Source organism: Catharus ustulatus, chromosome 17 (assembly GCF_009819885.2).
Source record: "Catharus ustulatus isolate bCatUst1 chromosome 17, bCatUst1.pri.v2, whole genome shotgun sequence".
NCBI classification, from domain to species: domain Eukaryota; kingdom Metazoa; phylum Chordata; class Aves; order Passeriformes; family Turdidae; genus Catharus; species Catharus ustulatus.
In genome coordinates, this window is record NC_046237.1 from 3,276,049 (window position 1) to 3,288,662 (window position 12,614).

The following is a 12,614-nucleotide window of genomic DNA, read 5'->3' on the forward strand; positions in this document are numbered from 1 at the left end:
CACTGTGCTGAGACAGAACTTTCCAAAGCCAAGCACCAATCTCTTTCACTATCTCAGGGCTCTGTGGACCATGTTTTTAGTAACATGTCCAAGGAAAATAATCCTTGCTACTTGGACATATATGTGTAGGTCACTTACTGTTCCACCATATTTCTCTGCTGTAACTGTTTAAGTTCCTTAAACATCACAATTGGAAGAATTCAGTTTGTGTATAGGAGGCAGGATCTCCACTTAATGGATGGGAATTAGTAACATGGACTCTTCTACCTCAGCGTCATTTACTTGACAGAGTGTGCTTGGACTTCCCAAAAAACTCAGGATTCTGTCCTATGAATTTAGCAGCTGGTACCATGGAATATGTGAAGTCATTACTTAGGATGTATGAACAGAGCATTCCACAATTCTATGAAGACAAGTCATTTATTTCCATGTGATGGGTGTTACTGGCTAGAGCAAAAGGAAGGAAAAGCTGCAGTGAACTCTGCTACAAAATACACCCTGAGGATGCAGTGAAGAGAAGAACCCAGTGAGTGATGGAGTGGTGAAAGGCAGGAGTTGGCAGTGGAGCAGGACAGTGGTTCCACAAAGCACAATACAGTTAAAATGTGGTTATCCCCCTGCAGACATGAGCTGGCTCAGATGGAGACAGGTTGGCCACAGCTCCTCCTGTGAAGCAGTCAATCCACCACCGTAATCAAGATTTATTTATCTGACGCCCAAATTCTATCATCAACATGAACAACAGCAACAGTAAGAAGTCAAAAAATCCCTCTAAAGCCTTTTGATGGTTTTATCATCCACAGTATCAAAGGAGCTATTGACAAGGAAAACCTTCAATTAAAGCATTGATGTGATACAGGGGCAAATGATTAAACTCATCAAAATAATTCAAAACAGCTTTGGGGTTTTTATAAGTTTATGAACTAAAATTTTTTTAAACCTCTCATTCTTCCTATGATTGTAGGACTTCTCTCATAAACTCAGGCAGAGGCAAATTGCCCTCTGCAGGAAACCAGAGCAGGTCCTCCAATGATCAGTGCTCAAGTAACTCTGGCACTCAGTAGTGCCAAGGAATCCGAGGGGTTGATCAGAACTTGTGTCCTGTAAAGTCATACAGCCAAATGACAAAAGTGCTCCAAAAAATCCTTGTCCTGGAAGGATTCTCTGCTGAAGGACTCATACTCTTCAAGCCAAATGGATTATCCAGGTTTCAGGGACTATTTCTTTGGAATGCACAAGCCCATTTCAGTCCAGCTGTGGTGATGGGAACTGGACCTGCAAGTCTTGCTATGTCCAAGGTCACAAGAAAGGGAGAAGCTGCTTCTTAAACTTTTCCAGCCAGAATCCAGGAGGGATCGTTCTGTCTTTGGTGAATTATAAATTATGTCTGGCACCATTTCGAGCAGGACTGAGCCTAATATCCACAATCAGCCAAATCTGCCAGCAGACACATCACATGAATTTGCATTGAAGCTTAGTTGCCTGGGATTTTTTTAATGGAGAACATAATCAGCTCACTATATATTCTCCTTGTGTAACCATCTATCCATCATCTACAATATGCACAGCTATAAAAGCACAACCCAGATTGTCATTGTTATTTTTTGAGAAAACATTTCTTTGTTCAAGTGCAAAGCTTTGTCTCCTTCAGTTGTACTGGGTTTTAGTTATTCTAAAATCTGACTTTATAAAAACCTTCTGCAAAAGCAGATAAAATGAAGGCTCTCTCTGTGTAGGAGTGATTAGTATTCTGTAGTGTCGCAGTACATTTTCATACTGATTTTTTGTGTGTTTTTCCCCCATCTGAATAGTACAATTGTGGGCTCTACATATCTTAATATAGATTGAAGATAACATTTTTTAAAAATCTACACTTGGGCCCTTTAATTATCCAACTTTTTTGCAACTTTTGAAGGAGGATTATTCATTTTTGGAAATAAAATATGAGTGACTATACAAAATCAAACAGTGTTTGAAAGGAAGGCTGAAAATATTTTGTTCAAATATATTTTACTCATTACAGGTGGAGAAGTGCTTGGGAATGTAAACAGTGTATGGTACATTAGTGGAAAACAGATATGTCCTAATTATGCAAAATTAACATACTGAGAAGGACACAGCCCTGCAGCTACACCCACTGCCCCTCTCCCTGCAGCCCTGGGAGCTGGGGCTCCTCAGCCCTCTGGAGAACTGGGATTTAATTGCTTTGCAGTGCATAAAATGCCCCAGAAGATGGAAGAGGCTGTGCCAGAGCCTGGGCCTCATGTACATCAGTGGAGCATCTGAGTGAGCACAGCAAAGTGAGACCTGAGCAAATATTTACAGCAGAAACAACTTCAAGCAAGTGCACAAAAGGATGCTCAAGTTGTCCTGGGCCAAATGTCTGAGAAATAAATTTGAAAAAGAAAAAACCCACAAAGACAAAAAACCATTTTAATTCTTCACTACCTTTCAAACCAGATGCCTCTAAAACAAACAATCAGATCTTTTTCTCTTCCTTCCCTGTGTGTTTTATTGCACAACTGAAAAGATTTGTATTTTAATTCTTGCTGCCCTTCAGCAGTGACTTCCTTTCTTATTTTCTTTATGGATATTATAGACATCAGCAGCTGTGTTTCACCATTCCATTGACTCCAGTAGTATTACTAATATGCTTAGTGATAGGCACGTGCTTAATTAATTACCAAGGAGAAAAGAGACCTTAAATAGTTCCCTGATATGGGAAAGCTGGTTTAGGTTAACTACAAATGTGATTTGCCTTTTGGGAACCTTGGTCTCACTTCCATGATTGAGGGCAAACCATAATGGAGTAATGGACAGATAATGCACTTAACTCCGTTTTTTAAAACATATTGATTTACCTGAAAATCTCAAGTCTGTGGATTTGCTCTCTAAAATGCCAGCCAATAACTGTGAAAAAAAGAAAAAGCGTGGGGGGAGTGGGAAGGATACAACACTGACATTTCACTCTGAAATTTTAACCCTTTCCATTTTTTTTCCTTTCTAAACATCCTTTGTCTCAGAAGATGGCACAAAACAAAGCCAGAAGCATTTCCCTGCCAGACCAATGGGAAACACGGAGAGAGAAGAAAGGGAAAACAGGGACAGCCCAATTTGTGTCACAGCTCACTACATTAGAGCATGTCTGAGCCCTGGATTTTCTCTCTGTTCATGCCAGTACTCCTTTGATGATTACTTTATCTGAAGAAGATAAGACATTATGAATTTGATTATGGCATCACTCCATTGGTTTGACAGGGCCTCAAGCACATTGGTAAATTGCTGTCTGAGCAGTTCCATTATTATTACATGGCATGGCTCACAGTTAAGGACTAAGCTGGAATAAATATTGAATTTTAAAAAACGATAACAGTCACTCTTAGCCTTTAAAGAAATTACTCCTTTAGAGTTACAGTGTCTTCTCATTACTTTCAATGTCATTCAGTAAAACATTAATAATTGCTGGCCTGTGCATAACCTGCAAGCTCAAAGCACTCCCAGAGCCCAGCCAGCTCTACAATGTTGAAATGTCATTTTTGACCATCTTTGTAGAGTTTAATCAGTACTTAAACTGTACAGGACTGACAAGGAGAACTGTTGATGGCAGTTGCTTTGAGACTGCTCATATAATTTTCAATCTGAATTTTATGACTGCAGTATTTTAAGCAGAACAGTACAGTAACTGTAATTTTAACAAGAGGAGAATTTTACTGGGTTTTTTTCCTATGCACTAGTCTGGAATTCTACACACTTAATAGTCTCTTGGTTTAAAGACCTCAGTCTTGGTACAAAGAAAAATAATACAGGCTATAGTTCAGAGTAGGTCATCTGAAGAGCAAGCAAATACCTCCATTGTCACTACAAGCTCAGAAAACTTATTATTATTATTATTATCATTATGCCTTAAAAACAGAGGATTTTAGTCATGGGGGAGACTAGAGAATTCTGAGGTGAGACCATTACATTTCTTTCTGGCTGCTCAGAAACATCAGAACTGCAGGTTTGTGGAAGACCTTACAGGATAAATGGATGGTGTCCCATTGGAAGAGGGAAAACTTTGCAAACCCAGTTGGAATGAATCAGAGGTGTTGCAGCAGCCCCTATGGAGGGTCCAGTTGGGCACAGCCTCCCTCCCAGAAGAAATTCCGACCTGGGTAAGTTCCCTGGGACTGTGTTTGTGTCTCAGGTTCCCAGAGCTCGGGCCCACGGGGCCGGGTTGGGTTCGTTTCCTCCTCAGCTGACATGGTGAGCACTGAGCCAAAGCAAAGAGGGGCCCCTGCTTTGATGTGCCTCCCTAGAATCCAAGAGGAGTGCATAGAGAGTCTTTTAATAATTAAGAGTTATGGATTTGAAAGCAAAGCTACCACCATTGCCAAGCTCGACCAAAGTCTTTGAAAAGAGCTCTGTCAAAATGCGTTTCTAAGAAGAAATTATGTTATAAATCATTTTTATGGAATGTTCCAGTGTTAAATGAATATTTAGGTTGCAGTTCATGAAAACCTCCCTCTTCTGAAAAAAATGTTTTCATTTTTTAGATTTCTCTTTGTCAGCATTTCTAACAGTAAAAATGACAAACTTTCATGGGTAGGTGCCAATGGAGACAGCTGTATTTTATTATTGAATACTTCTGGTGCTTAGTTTGGCACCAGTCCTGTTTATATTGCTAGTAAGATTTCATGCAAGCCTTTGCAAGGTCTTGTGTTTAAACTTAAATGTCTGATATGGTTTGTAATTGATTCCACTCAGTTCCCTCCTTCCTCCTTCTCAGTCCAGTTTGTAAAAGAGAATTTATCACTGTGTGGGGAGCACAAACCTTCCAGTGCTGCAGATTCAAAGACAAAAATTCCACAGCAAGATCCTAGAAACCTCTGGTTCTATTATGATTCTCTTCAACTGCTAGGAAAATGTATTAATCCCTGCTGTTCCTGCCCTCACTCAGATTTTTTTTCTTCTTTTTATTTTTTTTTTGGAGGGGGGGTGTGTGTATGTGTTTTGATTAATTAACTTTACTCAGGGTTAAATCAAACCAATCCATGTGCTTCCCATCTTGGAGGAAAAATTTACCAGAACACCCCAGTTATTTAGTTATTACCAGTACATCCTTTATTTCCCTGTTTGTCTGCACCCTTACCTGGGTACACCAGGCAGTTTGCTGAATGCTTGTATGAGACTGAATATCAAAAAGCAGCTTCAGAACAAAACCTCTAAACCAGGAAGGTGGATTTGCTTTGGTGCCTTTCTACAAAACACTAAATGGATGAACTGCACTTCTCCCAGGGCTCAAATTACACCAACATGAAGTTGCTAAGATCAGAGGATTTGTTTTATATGAGTGAACTTCAGAAGGCAGCAGAAGAAGAGAAGTTTTTAAAACCTTTCTACTGGAGCTCCATAATGATAAACAAGGCAGGTTTGTGTGCCTTGGTCTGGTCTATGCAGAGCTAAATATAAACCAAGAACAAAATGCCCACTGGCCGATTTAGCATGAAACGAGCTACTCCTAATGGAAATCAGTGAACTGCAGTTGGCCTTGAGAATCACTTGTCATTGCCAAGACCTCTGTGATAGCCAGTCTGCTCACACCTCCTTTATCACTGCCATGTCTTGTAGCAGATCCTGCTGGGCCTGAGATGCTCTTTTTGGCGTTGGCCAGTATGGTCAGAATTACAACATCCGTGTCTTTGGCTGGGGTGCTCAGGGTTATTGCAGTACAAGAACTGACTGTGTGCTCCATTTTGCAGCATTCTGATCTTGCCCTTATCAGATCACGCACAGAGTTGCACAATATTTGAAATTCAGCCCTGCTTTTGCATTGTTTTCTCTCAGAACAGCTTTCACGCCTTCCAAACTCATTCTCTATGTGCTGCTGGTAAACGTTATGCAGATAGATAAAATGGGTTATTCACAATCCACTCAGGTTCCCATGTTACTCTGTATTCTGTGGTGGGCCCCTGTTAAAACTGTAAATATACTCCCTTACCTCATTACTTTAAATTTTGTTACAGTGAACTGCATGTGCAGCTTATCTCACCATAACAAATTTCTCTATAGCCATGGCTGGAAAGACAATGTGTTTCTGTAGAGGAAGAAAAACTATACAGGGCTTTACAAGTCAATGTTTCTCTCCCACCCACCATTAAAAAAAAAAAAAAAGAGTCTAGAAACTTCCTGTAGCCATAAAACTGTGAAGAGAGTTGCACAGGGTATGATTGTCCTTCAAGGGAAATGAAAGAATCCTCTGTAGATTTCAGTAGGAAAAGAAAGCTATAATTGCATGTTCTGCAGATATCATTCATGACAGAATTACAACAAATATCATATGCCAGGAACTCAGACGAAGAGCTCTCGCGTTTAGCTAATCCCTCTCTCAGGGGGTGAGCAGAAGATGGTGCATCAGTAAATTGGCACCAGAGTCTAATTAGTGCTCTCATTCAGCGTACTAAGTAGGAAGAGATGGCAGAAAAAGTAGATAATATTCAACAAGCAGAGGGGCAGGCAGGCAGATCTGGAGTAATAGAAATTGCAGACCCAAAGATCTCCAGAGAGTGCAAAACACAAGTTAAAATTTCATCCAGCTTAATCACCCTAGAATGCAAAACAGAATTCTCCTAACTTCTTTTGCTGCAATGGGTACGAAGCCAAATGAGCACAGGTTTCCTCTAACTGTTTGTTTCACCTTCTGCTATGCAGGAAGGAGGGGAAGCAGGGCTGGGGCAATAACTTATCCTGAAACATTTTTGGAGCTAAAGGTCAGGTAGAGTTCCAGGAGCAGCGAGTTCCAGAGGAATGTAACTGTGAGTAAGAATTCCCATGTCCAGCTCCCACTCCCATCCTGATGGGGATGATTAGCTGAGCTTTCCTGATGAATGTAGGTGTATGTAACAAGTCAGAGGGAGAGCAGTGATAGATTAGGTCATTTAGCCCAGTCTAGCAGCACTCTGTGGATAGGTCAGCACTGCAGATTTGACACAGGACTTGTAGGCAGCATGAGGCAAATAACACCAGATAATGAAGTTCTCTTCCAGCTGGAAGGTGCTTTGCAGCAATCCAGCATTTGTCAAGGGTGCTGGACACGATTCAAAACTCTCCCCTGGTACAAAAGCTTCACTACAGGTCTGCATAGAAACTGATAAGCTTCTTGGTTTTAACATCTGAGGAGAAGAAAAACATGTCAGTTCTTGGCTAGGGACGGATAAAAAGACGATTTTGCTGGGCTGGGATAACATTTCAGACACTTGGGCTGAAGATGCATCGAGCAGGACCTTGACATGATGCACATTTTGACAAGAGGCAGGTTTATTGATTGAACACGAGTCAGGTAAATGGAACTTGCTAAGAATTGACTGTGGTAAACAGAGCTTGTTCCAGTGCCAGGCAAGCCTGTGTTGCAATCAATTTGATTATATGATTATATAATTTGCATTAGATTTAGCATTCCTTTAAGTTGAACTTTAACTGTGATTTAGAATTTTCTATACAAGGGGAAAAGCAAAAGAACTACAAAACCATAATGTACTGAGATAGAGAACATCAGCTGAGGAAACTCTTGCAGAAATCAGTTTTCAATGCCCACAGAAAGTAAATTGATTGAACCCTATTGACAGGATCCTACAACCTACATCTAAATCCCACTAACATGTCAGCAGGTGGACCTAGAAGAAAACAAATCTGGCTCAGCCCAAATTGACCCAGATATCTAAGAAGTTCAAGACACCTTTGCCCATCCTTTTTTTCTCACTTTCAACATTTTTAGTTGTTTTTCATTCAGAGAAATAAAAAAATGAAAAAAAAAAAAAAAACCAAGAAAAATAAGGAACAAATATCCACCACTAAATTAACCTTCCAGATGGTCAGTTCCAGTCTTGATCTAGATTTTATGAGAAAGATTACAGAGCCTTGAAAAATCAGGTTTTTAATGAAAAGGCTTGTGCAATGACATCTTTAAGCCACGCTCTGGAAAAAAATTCTGAGTTGCACATTTCAGCAGAAACGCATCTGTTGTCACACTACAAAATGTAAGAGGTGCCATCCTTCAGCCTGCTTGTTTAAGAAAGGCAGTGAAAGAAAAAAGACTCATCAACATTAATATCTCCCACAGGGAATACTCAGTGTTCAGGAATGTGATAGGTCCAGCCCTTTTTTACCCCAGTGGGGAACTAAAGCAGAAAATCATATAAATTTTAACAATCATTAGAGTAACACAGCTTCAGAAGCACAAAGAAAAAACTCCATTGGACTTGCTTTGGGGCTTTAGCAGTTGGAAAAGATTCCCAAATCGTTCATGTTCATTCAATTATTTATCACTGATTTATACAATTGCCCACCAAAATGGTTTCTTGCAGTTTTCACTTGGGCAAACGTGACAGCGCTGCTCCCCATCCGTGCTCTTTTCCTCACTGCCTCCCCTGGCTTCCGAGAGATTTACTGCTCTACTGACACAAGTTTTTCAAAATCCACAGCACACAGCATGGAAGCTGTAAGGGCTCTTAATTCATTTGGCAAAAGCCATTAAGGTTTTGTGAGTGCTGCAGAAGTTTAAGAGCCCACCCGAGGGAGCGACGGCTCGGAGGACGAACGGCCGCGGTTGTCACCAGCGGAGCTGCTCGTGGCTGCACTGGGGGAGAGCTCTTAAAAGCAGAGTCAGACTGGATTGATTCTTGGCTTTGCCACACACTTTGGGTGACCTCGAGCTTCTGAGGGTCCATGAGGCTGAGGGAGGGTGGTACAGATCAGAATTGCAGCTGCCAGTGGTCTCATCATTCACAAATAAATGTTGTGTGCTGTGCTCATTTCCAACACCCAAACCAAGGCTGGTCCAGTTCCAGTGCAGGGAATCTGCTCTCAGAGCAAACTTCAGGATTATTTCAACCACAAGTCTCCATAAAACAAAAACTCCTGGGTCTGGGTTTTAAAAACAACTAAAAATCATCCCAATAGCAAGACTTTTCCAACTCTGCTGAGCCTTTATTTAGATCACTGACAGGTATAGATGGTGGGTTCATCTGTTACTCAAATCCATTGATATTGGAAACCTTTTTAATTCCTACAAAGCATCCCTAAATCTTCTGTGCACCCATCAGCAAAAATTCCTATTGACAATTTGCTTTGAATTGTAAAAAAAAATAAATGAAGGTTGCAGAGAAACATGGGACAATTAACATTTCCTCAGCTCCCTTCTCAGTTTAATCTGCCTGGATACTTTAAACTTTCTGGAGAATGAGAAACAGCACAAAATGGAACATTAATTCCAGTGCTTGCTGCAAGATAGAGCACACTTCAGTGTTCCTTGCATGCTGAAAGAGCTCTGCATTTTAACTTGTTTGATGCCTAAATTAAGCCCAGTAAAATATTCCTTGGTTTATAAAGCAGTATTAATTAACAAAGTGCCTGATTTTCTTTTTATGAGTAGGTTAAAAATAACAGATTTTAAGGAAAGGTTTAATCAGATTTTGGTCCTAACTAGAAAACTGATAATACAACTGGAACAAGAATGTCCAGAGCAGGAACACCAGTGTGGGAAGGAATCATCAATGTTTTAATTACATGCAGTAGACTTTGATCACCAATGCTTTGGGTGCTGCCAAGTTTCCAGGCCCTGGTGACAGATGTGGAGTATTTAAATGATTTATTGAAGTGGATCAGAATACTGTCCAGAGAGAAATAAGAATTTATTACAGTTTTATAAAGAGATTGGTGATGCTCTATAAGTTTCTAAAAATTTTCCTGAATAAAGATTGTACTTTGAAGGATCTCTGAGTTTCATGTCCACAAATACAAAGTTTAATCTGTGTAAAGTGAAGAGTTTAAAGAGAAGTTCAGTACCAGTAAGACTGCCTATGGGACAGTGTACAGAGAAGTTTAAATATTCCAAAGCCTTGTACAAGTGAGAGAGAAACTGCAGTCATCTCCCCTCTCCCATCTTGTGTTTTTCTGCAGCAGGAAAAGTGGCCTCATCCAGATTTAGATTACTTTTTTCCTACAGACATCAGTGTCCTAAAGGTTTACAAAAGAATCAGTAACTATCTACTGGAAAGTTTGCCAGACAGAACCCTCAGCTAAATATATGATGTGGTTTCTACCTACTAGACAGAAGACCACATCACATTTCATTTTGGACAAACCTGCTATTAAAATGGCAATTCTTTTGACAGAGCAGGGATGGAGACTTTACCACAGAGACACCTCAAAGTCATCTCCAGGACACAGCAGTCGAGTGTGCTCTGAGGTTTGGTGCCTCAGAAAGGTCCAGTCAGCACTGAAAAGAAAAGCCCACGAGTCAACAGAAAATTTGGTTTCTCTCAGTTGCCAGTTCTTTGCACTCTGCAAACAGAAATATTCCCTACAGAAAAGAAGTGCATGAAAGAGAAATACTGTGGGCTGCCTGGAGTTGTTGCTTCCATGCCACCCACCATACTAACTCTCAAAAATAGGACTGCATTCAAGCAATCCCTACACATTTCCTTTACGTAATGGTGGTTGGGCACAGGTACCCACATGTCCACTCCTCTCCCATGGCATCCTGTTTTAAATTACAGATACCTGATGTTGATTTTCAGCCCTTGCAATTACTGAACAATTTCTGTGTTTTATAGAAGTTGCAGGAGGAATATTCCTCTTGGGGTGAATCAATGTCAGTGTATGCCAAGAAAGAGATTATTTTACAGGAGATAGTTACTCTTTCTTTTTTTTTCTGCCTCATAGAGAGTCATTAATTCCGTGGGTGATTCTAATATTAAGTGTATATGCATGTGGTAGGTGGGTGGCAAAGACAGTTATTGATTATTATATGGACATATCTGCCAGAGCTCATGCCAGTGTAATTAGAAATCCATGGCAATGAATACTGGAGTATGCACAAAGCTTAATAGCAGCTTTTGGAATGGCATAGCAGAGCAGAAATCCATGGAGAGGGAAGATCTCAGCTCACAAAAGACAGGGTATGGAACAATCAGCAGCAGAGCAATCCAGTGTAATTGGGTTGTTTTCTACAACACATGTGTACTGCTTATTTGTTTAGATAAAACTATGCAAAACCTTGAAGGGGTTTGGATGTGTATCATCCCAAATCTTCCCCTTGAGGAACAGTCTAAAAAGGTAATGGGGCAAATTAAATCCATGAGAATTCCTCACTGCTTTGACTCAAGAGAAATGAAGATCAACTGCACTTAGAAGAAAAGGCTTTGATGCACTGGACACTAAAGTTTGGGCCAGAGATTATTTTCTGACAGTTCTGGGCTACATCTGGTTAGAAGGTCCTTGTTTTGTTATAAATTTCCCAGCTTGCCAATCTCCTTTGCTATGGGCAGTGATTTACACATTGCCTTGCTGCAATTGTGGCATTAGAGAAGCCACCAACAAGCTCAGGAAGGAATTGTTTTGCCATTTCTACACCACATCAACGTATGTTCCCACTTGCTCTTGAAATTAAATTAAATTTCAGGCACTGAGGTGAGAACATACACATGGAAGAGTTGTGTGAAGGATAAACACCCTTGGACAACAGCTTGGATTGTAACAGCTCTGGAATCTCTGCATTGGAGGGCAAAAATGAGTCTTGAAAAAGAACTCAAAGAGTTCCTTAGGAAACAGATCCTTCCTACAGACCTTCCTCCTCTACAGAAATTACGTTGTACAGAAATCCTCAAAGTTACTAAATCCTTCTGAGAACCACTAATGAACTCCAGCATCCACTGCTTTTGGCAGATGTTCAGGGTACAAAGCATCTCACAAGGATTCTACCTTGAATCTCGGTAGAATGGAGCATCTAAATTAAGCAAACCAAAATTAATTTACTGTGCTGCAGCCTGCAGCAGCCTTCTCATGAGACAGAATCCAACCTCCCAAGTCAGAGCTGGGAATGCAGTGTTTGGAAACCCTCAGGACACACCAGCAGGGACCAGCAAGGGTACAAAGAGCAAGATTTGCTAATTAAAATGCTTAAATTATTAGTAAATATCCAAGCACATGCAGTGGCCATGAACCTCGTAGTTGATATTCTAATGAACTTGGAATTGGAATATGAGCAATTGCCTCAATATTGGGATGTAAAGCTTGAACAAAGAACAGAGCTGGCTACAGTGAGATTTGCACTGGATAAAAAACTCTGGTGACCATGACATGGAATTCTATAATATCCAGCAGTGGAGAGCTATGTAAATCCAGGTGAAACTCTGTAGGCACAAGTTTTTAGCTCTGCTAAATCCACTTTCTAAAACTTCAGCATTTATATTTTAAAGTAGTAAATTCTACTTGTCTCTGTCACTTGTAAAATGCATACTATTACCCAGCAGAAAACATCACAAAACATCCATCTTTGGATGGAAAATTGCTTTTCCCCATTGTTGTTTTTGGTTTTTTTGGTTTTTGGTGTTTTTTTGAGAAAACCTGTCCACTGGGTTTTCATTTAAAAACAAATAGGGAAATGAGAGTGGCAAATGTTTTTCCTTTCCACAACAGGGAATTTAATTAAAAAAGGGGAAAGTGTATTTTTACCACAAATATACATATATATTGCAGCTTCACTGAAGGCACAAAAGTTGAAATTTGGTGCAGGAGAAAAAAAAGGAAGCATGACTGGCTCCTGTATTTGTAAAATGTTCAGAAATCCATGGAGA